At 41.9% G+C, this 9,803-nt stretch overlaps 1 long non-coding RNA gene across 1 annotated transcript in view; it reads left to right on the forward strand.

Annotated features, from left to right (window-relative positions):
* Positions 1-294: 294 nt before the first annotated feature.
* The window catches only part of LOC121864759, a 94,319-nt gene continuing 84,810 nt past the window's right edge, over positions 295-9,803 (forward strand). The window contains exon 1 of the long non-coding RNA XR_006088650.1: positions 295-346. This is a non-coding gene — a long non-coding RNA (uncharacterized LOC121864759). The remainder of the gene's footprint in view (positions 347-9,803) is intronic.

Genomic DNA, 9,803 nt, shown 5'->3' on the forward strand with positions numbered 1-9,803 from the left:
CACCACGCGTCACCACATCACCACACACACCACCACGCGTCACCCCTCATCACCACACGTCACCCCTCATCACCACACACACCACCACGCGTCACCCCTCATCCCACACACCACTTTGCTAATTGACCCCCCCTCTGGGACCTTCATCCTGGGTTAAAAATAGCCATTTCTTCATAGAGACCACCGTCCTAGACTAGAAATTATTTTTACTTCTTCAATTCTATGTGTTGTGTGACTGTGTGTCTTATAGGCTCTACGGGCTGATTCTTAATGACGAATTCGAATTTTTTTTACAGGTGAGATGGCGTGGTGATACGGAGCTTCAATTAAGAGAGAGATCCACCAGGTATAGTAATTTAATTTTGGTTTATGAGTCTTAGGATTTATCGACACTTACTTGGAATTGGTGTTATTCTAGGAAGCTAATTCACACGTCATTCCTCATCCCACACATCACCACGGCAAAGGGAGGGTGTGGCAGGGGAGGGAGGGTGGGCAGAGGAGGGAGGGTGTTGCAGAGAGGGAAGATGTGGTAGGGAAAGGAGGATGTGACGGGGAAAGGAGGGTGTGGCAGGGAAGAGAAGGTGTGGCAGGGAAAGGAGGATGTGACAGGGAAAGGAGGATGTGACAGGGAAGGGAGAATATGGCAGGGAAGGGAGAATATGGCAGGGAAGGTAGGGTATGACAACTCTTTATACTGTACACCCCTATCCACTGTATACTGTATCTAATAAATTCAGAAACTTACATACCTGGTTTTATACTTAGACAAAATTATATAGCTGACAATTTATTAAAAACAAATGTATATGTATCTGGTATTATGTGACATTGAAATATTATATACCAACTCTGTCTTTCTCATGTGTGACTGTGGGAAGACTATTGTAAACACGGGTGACCAGAACCCTTACTTCCTCCTCTGTTGTTGACTCCGGGACAACAAGATCTGTATGGCGTGCTATTAAGTAAGATCACTTTGGTTGGGTTAAGTCTACATAACCTAACCTAACTGTCTACTTAATCCTCTCTTTAACCTATAGATTAACCAAACCTAATGTAACTTAAACGAACCAAAATAAAGATGGATAGATTAAATTAAACGTTTTAGTATCGTTAAGACAGGAAAGGCTATATTAGTGCAGAGGAAAAAGAAGAGTCAGTTCAGTGCTGTAAGGAGTCATTCCCAGGGAGTTATAGTAATAAAAATGAAGTCATCTCTATTTGGCAAAGGACTCCATTGCGCGTTATAGCTTAATCGGGCCATTACCTAACATGGTTCATTTTAAAGGGTCTAGAAGTGCCACCGTGCTGAATACTGAATGGCTGTGTGTGTGTGTGTGTGTGTGTGTGTGTGTGTGTGTGTGTGTGTGTGTGTGTGTGTGTGTGTGTGTGTGTGCGCGCGCTACAGACGTTAATATTCATATGGTCATCATCATCATCTTTGCTGAGTCATTGTCATCATCATTTTCCACTCGACTTCCTTAAGAAAGGAAGATGAGAAGTCAACGACGGCAGTCCATATCTCGAGAAGTCGTCTTCATTATCTCTCTCTCTCTCTCTCTCTCTCTCTCTCTCTCTCTCTCTCTCTCTCCTTACCTCTAACATGGTCATTACCTTGGAGAGAAAACGTGTGAATATTTATCCGCATTTTGGAGAGGAAATCAAGTGTCATCATATGAATATCGATGAAGTGACTTGGTGGTCGTGTAGGAGGAGGTCAGTTTTATATTGTAACTGAAGGGCAGGGTGAAGGGAGTGAAGGGGCCTTATGGTCGTGTAGGATGGGGTCTATTTTTGTGACTTAGAAGGGCTGGGTGGTGGGAAGTGAAGGGGAGTTCTTGTTTTGTCTTTGGTGAGGAAGGGGTCTATTTTTGCGACTCCTCGAAGGGTTGTATAAAGGGAAGTGAAGGGGTCTTATAACTTGTGGTCGTGTAGGATGGGGTCTATTTTTTTGACTCTGGGAAGGGCTGGGTGATGGGAAGTGAAGGGGTTGTTATTGTCGTCGCGAGTGAAACAGATTATGTGTTTGTTTCAGATTCTTGGAAAGATATTTCGTGGACGTGAAAAAAAAGTTTGTGGGAATTTCTTTTGTTTTTTGTTTTGAGGAAAGAAATGTTTTTGTTTTTTGGATTATGAAGTTTGGAGATAATTCCTTCTTGCTTTTAAGACTGAAGTATGTTATGATTTGAATTGTAAGGAAATTGTAGTTGTGATGAAAGTAATGGCCTTTAATTTTAACTTTCTGGGGTAGTCTTTTCTTATGGTGAGGTAAGGTCACTGGTCAGGTGATCTCCGGACAGAAGCAAAGCCCAGAAGTTATGTTACAGCCTGGATGATATGTCGACTGTCCTTCTCTCTTTCGCCGCGGCTTTGCTGTCTCAGGGGAACGAGTTGGCCCCAAAACCAATAACAGTTGCAGATATTGACTATGAGGCTACAGTCACTGAATGCCGCATAGATCTGCGGCACAACTAATTCAACACAGCTAAGATAGCTACTTATTTATTAGGATATTTAATATTAAGGTAATAAAATGGCGGCGAAGGTGTGGCTATTGGGGGAGGCTTGAGGCCACGTTTTCTTAAAAAAATAGTAGTAATAGTAGTAGTAGTAGTAGTTGTAGTTTTATCATCATCATCATCAATCAGAATTACCTTAGCTTCTCCGCCACTCTTAAGAGGGTTGGGAGCAGGTGTCAGGCCGCCCCAAAACAATTACCACCTGAACTTGTTAGACCTTAATGACCAGGGAAAAGAGATCAGTGTGTGTGTGTGTGTGGATCGCTTGTTAGGGCGTGTATCTCAGCACTACCACCCTCGGTTATGGCTCAAAACCCCACCACTTTTATTCGAGGGTTAACTCCGGCTTAGATAAAGATTAAAACTGTGACCTTTCCTGATATTTTGCTGACTTTTGCTGTCGATTATTTTAATGGGATGAGTTTCTGTGTGTGTGTGTGTGTGTGTGTGTGTGTGTGTGTGTGTGTAAGAGAGTCAAGGCTGGATTTCATTTGAAGGATTAATTGATTTATTGTTGAAATTTTGCTTCATCTAAGGTATCGTGGATTCTTATGTTTAGTTAGGTACTTGGTGAATCGGTCTAGTGTCTCAATAGTTCCGGGTCTCAGTAGTCTCAGTAGTTATGTGTCTCAATAGTTCCGGGTCTCAATAGTTATGTTTCAATAGTTCCGGGTCTCAATAGTTCCGCGTATCAAGAGTTGTGGGTCTCAATAGTTCCGCGTATCCGTAGTTCCGGTTCTCAATAGTTATGTGTCTCAATAGTTCCGGGTTTCAATAGTTCCGCGTATCCGTAGTTCCGGTTCTATTGTTATGTGTCTCAATAGTTCCGGGTCTCAATAGTTCTTTGTATCAATAGTTCCGGGTCTCGGTAGTCCCAGGGAGAGGTCGACACAGATTGAGACAAAAGTTAAGTGTTGTTGGACTCTGGAGGACGATTCTGTGACCAACTTATAGTACCATTTAACGAGGTCTTCCCGTGGCCCTGACCTCCATAGAGTGTTCTGATCACCTTTATCCACCGGCTGTAGTCTCATCCATCAGGTGTAGTCTCTCATCCATCAAGTGTAGTCTCTCATCCATCAGGTGTAGCCTCTCATCAATCTGGTGTAGCCTCTCATCCATCAGGTGTAGCCTCTCATCCACCTTATCAATACAAAGTATCATCCACCAGGGTATTTCAACACAGCATCATCCACCAGGGTATATCAACAGCGTCATCCACCAGTTATTACTTGGGGGATGATGGTGATGGTAAGCCAGGCTTTCACCCCGAGGCAACAAGATCACTGCTGTATCCTACCAAGCTGTTATTTACATATATATTACAGTTTTTTAAGTGCCTTTTAAGACGGCAGCCCTGGGAGTATTTCCACACCTCCACCGGCTGGGAACAGGTGATGGAGGGAGACAATGTTTCTATTTTTGTTTTGTATAAATTGTGGGATAAATTTACATATGTTTCTTTTTAGAATAATTAGATTTATTCATATCATACCATAACCTTACTACAGACTACAGATATTTGAAGTTGGATGTATTGTTGTTTGTTTTGAAAATAGTTAATTACGTAGTGGTAGTTCTTGTAAGATGAAATACTGAGAGCAGAGGCTGGCGTTCCCCCTTTCAGATGCTGTCGTAGGCCAATGGTGGATGGGACGTGGTGGTATTACTGAGTGACTGTAGAAGTATGTAACATGCTCCAAAAAGTACCTTTACTATTTTGTGTTAGACAATATGACACAACGGACTAAGGATTTTGACAACCCTACCGAGACAACAGGATTCACAGAGTTTATTTTGAAATCCATCGGACCCCTCCATAGAGATACTTTTAGAGCGAGTTTGCATAACAGCAGAAGTCGGAGGATGACTATGAGAATGTGCAGTGTTGGAGACTTTTTGCTTAGGTCACTGTTGTTGATTGTTTTGATGGCTCTTTCCTGGACAGATTCAAGGAGGTGAGATAACGGTGTTGTAAAAAATCTGTTTACATTATGTATACTCACGTTACGAACAGTTAAGTATTTGTTAAAAGACGTTGCAGAAAAATCATGTTTCATACATCTCATTCAACTGTGCGTGCAATATCTTCCCTGTGTGAGTGAGGCATATGGAAAAATCTACGGAAGGTTGAATCATCTTTATAGAAAGTGTACCGGGTCGTTTTGTTACTCAGAGAAGATCACTAATATCCAAGAAAAAACTTAAATGGAGCTAACGCGGCACCCAGAGGAACCCCGGAAATGATAGAATGATGTGAGTTAAAACCTCTCCTGAAAATCCTCTGCGATCGGATGGAATAAAAAAGAATCATAGAAGCCGAGGTCTGGAGTGGAAAGGAGATTGGAGAGCAGTTTTGTAGCTAAGGATCAATGGCAAACTGAAGTGCTATTAAAATGTCAAGAGGCGCTGAACAAGATACACCACTGTCGTCTCATTCGTTGACGGAGTGAGTGGTATGTCCTCAATTCTAGCTGGGAGGCAGTGATGGTGATGGCTGGGAGTATGTTGGTTTGTGTGTGGGTTTGTTTTGGTGGTAATGATGTGGCAGTGATGTTGGTACAGTGATGTTGGTGGTACAGTGATGTTGGTGGTACAGTGATGGTGATGGTACAGTGATGTTGGTGGTACAGTGATGTTGGTGTTACAGTGATGTTGGTGGTACAGTGATGTTGGTGGTACAGTGATGTTGGTGGTACAGTGATGTTGGTGGTATAGTGATGTTGGTGGTACAGTGATGGTGGTGGTATAGTGATGGTGATGGTACAGTGATGTTGGTGGGATGTTGGGTCTGATGTTGGTGTCGTACAGGATGTTGGTGGTACAGTGATGTTGGTGGTATAGTGATGTTGGTGGTACAGTGATGTTGATGGTACAGTGATGGTGATGGTACAGTGATGGTAGTGATGTTGGTGGTAAGTGTGTGGTGTTGTGTGTAAGGTGTGGTGGTAAGATGTTGGGTGATGTGATGGTACAGTGATGTTGGTGGTACAGTGATGTTGGTGGTACAGTGATGTTGGTGGTACAGTGATGTTGGTGGTACAGTGATGTTGGGTGGTACAGTGATGTTGGTGGTGATGTTGGTGAGGGTGGAGGTGATGGTACAGGATGTTGGTGGTACAGTGATGTTGGTGGTACAGTGATGTGGGGCAGTGATGTTGGTGGTACAGTGATGTTGGTGGTTTAGTGATGTTGATGGTACAGGATGTTGGTGGTCTGATGGTGATGGTACAGTGATGGTGGTACAGTGATGTTGGTGGTACAGGATGTGGGGGGATTGTAATGTGTGTGTATGTGGTGTATGTGTGTCTATGTGTATATTTATTGTGTGTAAAAATATATTATATATATATATATATATATATATATATATATATATATATATATATATATATATATATATATATATATATATATATACATATACCCACCATCATCTCACATAAAGCATCAAACTTATTTTAGACACTTGATGTCATCAGAAAACAATTCAACTTAAAGTGAATAAACCCCATTATATATATAAAGACATTCCTTCCTCAGAGCTGCATACTTCCTCCTTCCTTGTAAGTGAGTCATTTATTTCACCACCTGAAGTCTCTTGTGCTGAGGGCGGGAGTAATATACATACACTCAAAACACTATCTATACAAAATTGCGTTGAGACAATATGACACAATGGACGAAGGATTTGGACAACCCCACCGAGACAACAGGAGTCGTGGTGTTCATTCTGGAATTTATCGACTCGTCTCAAGTACAGATTGTTTTTGAGTGATGTACATATTTATTGGTGATGAAGGTGTGGATAATGAGTCTATTGTCGTAGGTGAAAGTGATGTTTGTGTCACCGTGATGAGGTGAGTTTATTTCACTTTTATTTTACCTCACCATTTCACTTACCTGACCCCTTTCATATTTCGCTTCTTTCTTATCTCACCTCTCACTCACCCCATCTCTCTCTTATCTCACCTCTCTGTTATATCACCTGTCTCTTTCCTCACCTCTCCCTTATCTCACTTCTCAGTTACCTCACCTCTCACTTATCTCACTTGTTACTTCTCTCTCATCTTCCTTCATGGGTCAGAATGCTTTATGTGAGGTGACAGGTGGTTAATATTCAGGTGGCCACAGTGACAGATGGTTAATATTCAGGTGGCCACAAATACAAGTGGTTAATATTCAGGTGGCTACAGTGAGTTGGTTAACATTCAGGTGGCCACAGTGTCAGATGGTGAATGATCAGGTGGCCACAGTGACAGATGGTTAATATTCAGGTGGCCACAGTGACAGATGGTGAATGATCAGATGGCCACAGTGACAGATGGTTAATACTCAGGTGGTCACAGTGACAGATGGTTAATCAAAGGAAGCTCGTGATTGGTCGAGTCAAGGCTGGAGCGGTGGACGGTGTAGTAACATGAAACAACGCTAAACATTTTTAATTTTTTTTCTTTATTAACTCTAAGATATCTACGTCATCGAGGTGTTACGTATGATAACTTTTACTCGCCCGGATTGTGATATCATTCTAGATCAACACTTAATTGGTAATATTACTTACCATTGTAGTATATATAGAAAAAAGATTAAGTGATAAAGAGTTGTAGATAAACATGTCTCATTCCGCCAGCCAATCAGCTTCATTGATATTATCTGTTCTAGGCTCGGGTTCAAAGCTGATGTGAACGGTGTATAGTTAGTTTAGGTTAGGTTAGATTTGGTAAAGGTTAGGTTAGGTTAGGTTAGGTTAGGTTAGGTAATCGTTAGAATGTTGAATCATTAGGTGAAACAAGCTAGGGTGCCTAATCTTCAGGTAACCCAAGTTTGCTCCTACATGAGAAAAATTAAGAGCATTACCATAGGCACGACCATTCAAGTCTCTCATTTTCCCAAGTCTAAGATTCTGATGATGAGAGAGTAGGTTTGGCACATTGGTACAGAAGGTCACCTGAAGATACCACCACCTCCACCTACCATTACCAGATAGTCCTCAAATTGTGCCTAACCTAACCTAACCTAACCTAACCTAACCTAACCTAACCTAACCGATTCCTTCCAGATGCTACATAAAGTGAAAAGTTATCTGGATAAGAGAGTCATTGTGTACCCACTTTGTTGACGCTAACAGAGATACCACATCATCTCCCCACCAACACCCCTCCCCTCCCCTCCCCTCCCCTCCCCTTCCCTTCCCTTCCCTTCCCCTCCCTCCTCTCCCTCCCGCCTATTACACACGCCCCAACAGAGCGGCCCTTTGTCATAAATGAAGACTGGGGAATATGTCTAGTGAATAATAGTGCTGTGGGAACAATGCATCACAGTAACTGCTCTCGTGATGATAAATGGCCGCGTGCATTCATTCACTCCTCCGTACTAGAACTGATTAATGTTTGCATATTGCTCCACTCTGTTGTAGATTTGTCTGTGTTTAGATTTTTAACTTTATGTTTTTAAGCCTTCCACTACACCTCCTCTTCCTCTCTTCCTCTTCTTCATCCTCTTCTGCTTTCCACTACACCTTCTCCTCTCCTTTCTTACCTCACTACACCTCCTCCTCATCCTCCTCTCACTACACTCCTCATCCTTCCCCTCCCATTCTTCCTCCTCCTCCCATTACACCTCCTCCTCTTCCTCCTTCTCCTCCCACTACATCTCCACTCCCTCCTACTCCTCCCACTACACCTCCTCTTCCACCTCCTCCTCCCACTACATTCCTCTTCCTCATCCTCTTCCTCCACTCACTGCACCTCCTCCTCCTCCTCTCACTGCACCTCCTCTTCCTCCTTCCCCTCCTATTCACTAAACCTCTCCAGACATAATATTTCCATTCATTTATTTTGCCCGTCAACATAATATAATCTGAAGGAATATTACCGCACGTGTCCCTTATGATAAAGATGGACGTGTATATCATATTGTTAGTGAGCCACGACCTGCCCCGGGCCACCGAGTACTGATGAGTTATCAGTAAGAGGCTCCTTGTGAATACCTTTATGACAATAGCACTGAATATAGCTTGACGCTGTATTATTGTATCGCTGTATCACTGTATCGCTGTATCACTGTATCACTGTATCTCTGTATCGCTGTATCACTGTATCGCTGTATCACTGTATCACTGTATCACTCCCGGTGTTTGGAAGTACACTTGAGGACCACGCAGAACTAATCTAGTGAATTTTCTTGTGTGAATTTGATACTTTTTTGATAAATTATCTATAAACTTTCTCTTTTGCTACAAAAAATTATCTAAACTTTCTCTTAAGCTACAACTATTCTCTTAACTTTCTCTTGAGCTACAACAATTCTTTCTAAACTCTTATCCTGAACTACAACTATTTTTTTCTAAACTTTCTCTTGTGCTACAGCAATTTTCTCTAAACTTTCTGTTGAGCGAAAAAAATTATCTTAACTTTCTCCTGTGCTACAACTATTCTCTAAAGTTTCTCTTGTGCTACAACTATTCTCTAAACTTTCTCATGAGCTACAACTATTCTCTAAACTTTCTCATGAGCTACAACTATTCTCTAAACTTTCTCCTGTACTACAACTATTCTCTAAACTTTCTCCTGTGCTACAACTATTCTCTAAACTTTCTCCTGTGATGTAACTATTCTCTTAACTTTCTCCTGTGCTACAACTATTCTCTAAACTTTCTCCTGTGCTACAACTATTCTCTTAACTTTCTCCTGTGCTACAACTATTCTCTTAACTTTCTCCTGTGCTACAACTATTCTCTTAACTTTCTCCTGTGCTACAACTATTCTCTAAACTTTCTCCTGTGCTACAACTATTCTTTTAACTTTCTCCTGTACTACAACTATTCTCTAAACTTTCCCTGTTGTAGTAAATCTTCTTTAAACGTCAGACGAACATTCGCCAGATCCATATCATAAGGCCAGTGCCAGTACGAGCAGCGACACGTGGCGGTATAGGCACTTCCCTTCTACCTGGAAAAGACATAAATGAAAACCTCGACCAATGACCTTTAAATCACTCGTCCTGAACTGGAGGCTGAAAGAGGCTCAGCTTCTCCTCCTGCTCCTTCTTCTTCTTCTTCTTCTTCTTCTTCTTCTTCTTCTTCTTCTTCTTCTTCTTCTTCTTCTTCTTCTTCTTCTTCTTCTTCTTCTTCTTCTTCTTCTTCTTCTTCTTCTTCTTCTTCTTCTCCTATTCTTTCTCTTACCTCTTCTTCCTCATCTTCCTCCTCTTCTCCTCCTCTTATTCTGTTCATCTCCTTTCTCTTCTCCTCCTTCTCTTCCCCTTCTCCTCTTCTTCCTC

The sequence above is a fragment of the Homarus americanus genome, unplaced genomic scaffold (assembly GCF_018991925.1).
Source record: "Homarus americanus isolate GMGI-L3 unplaced genomic scaffold, GMGI_Hamer_2.0 scaffold58000, whole genome shotgun sequence".
NCBI lineage: Eukaryota > Metazoa > Arthropoda > Malacostraca > Decapoda > Nephropidae > Homarus > Homarus americanus.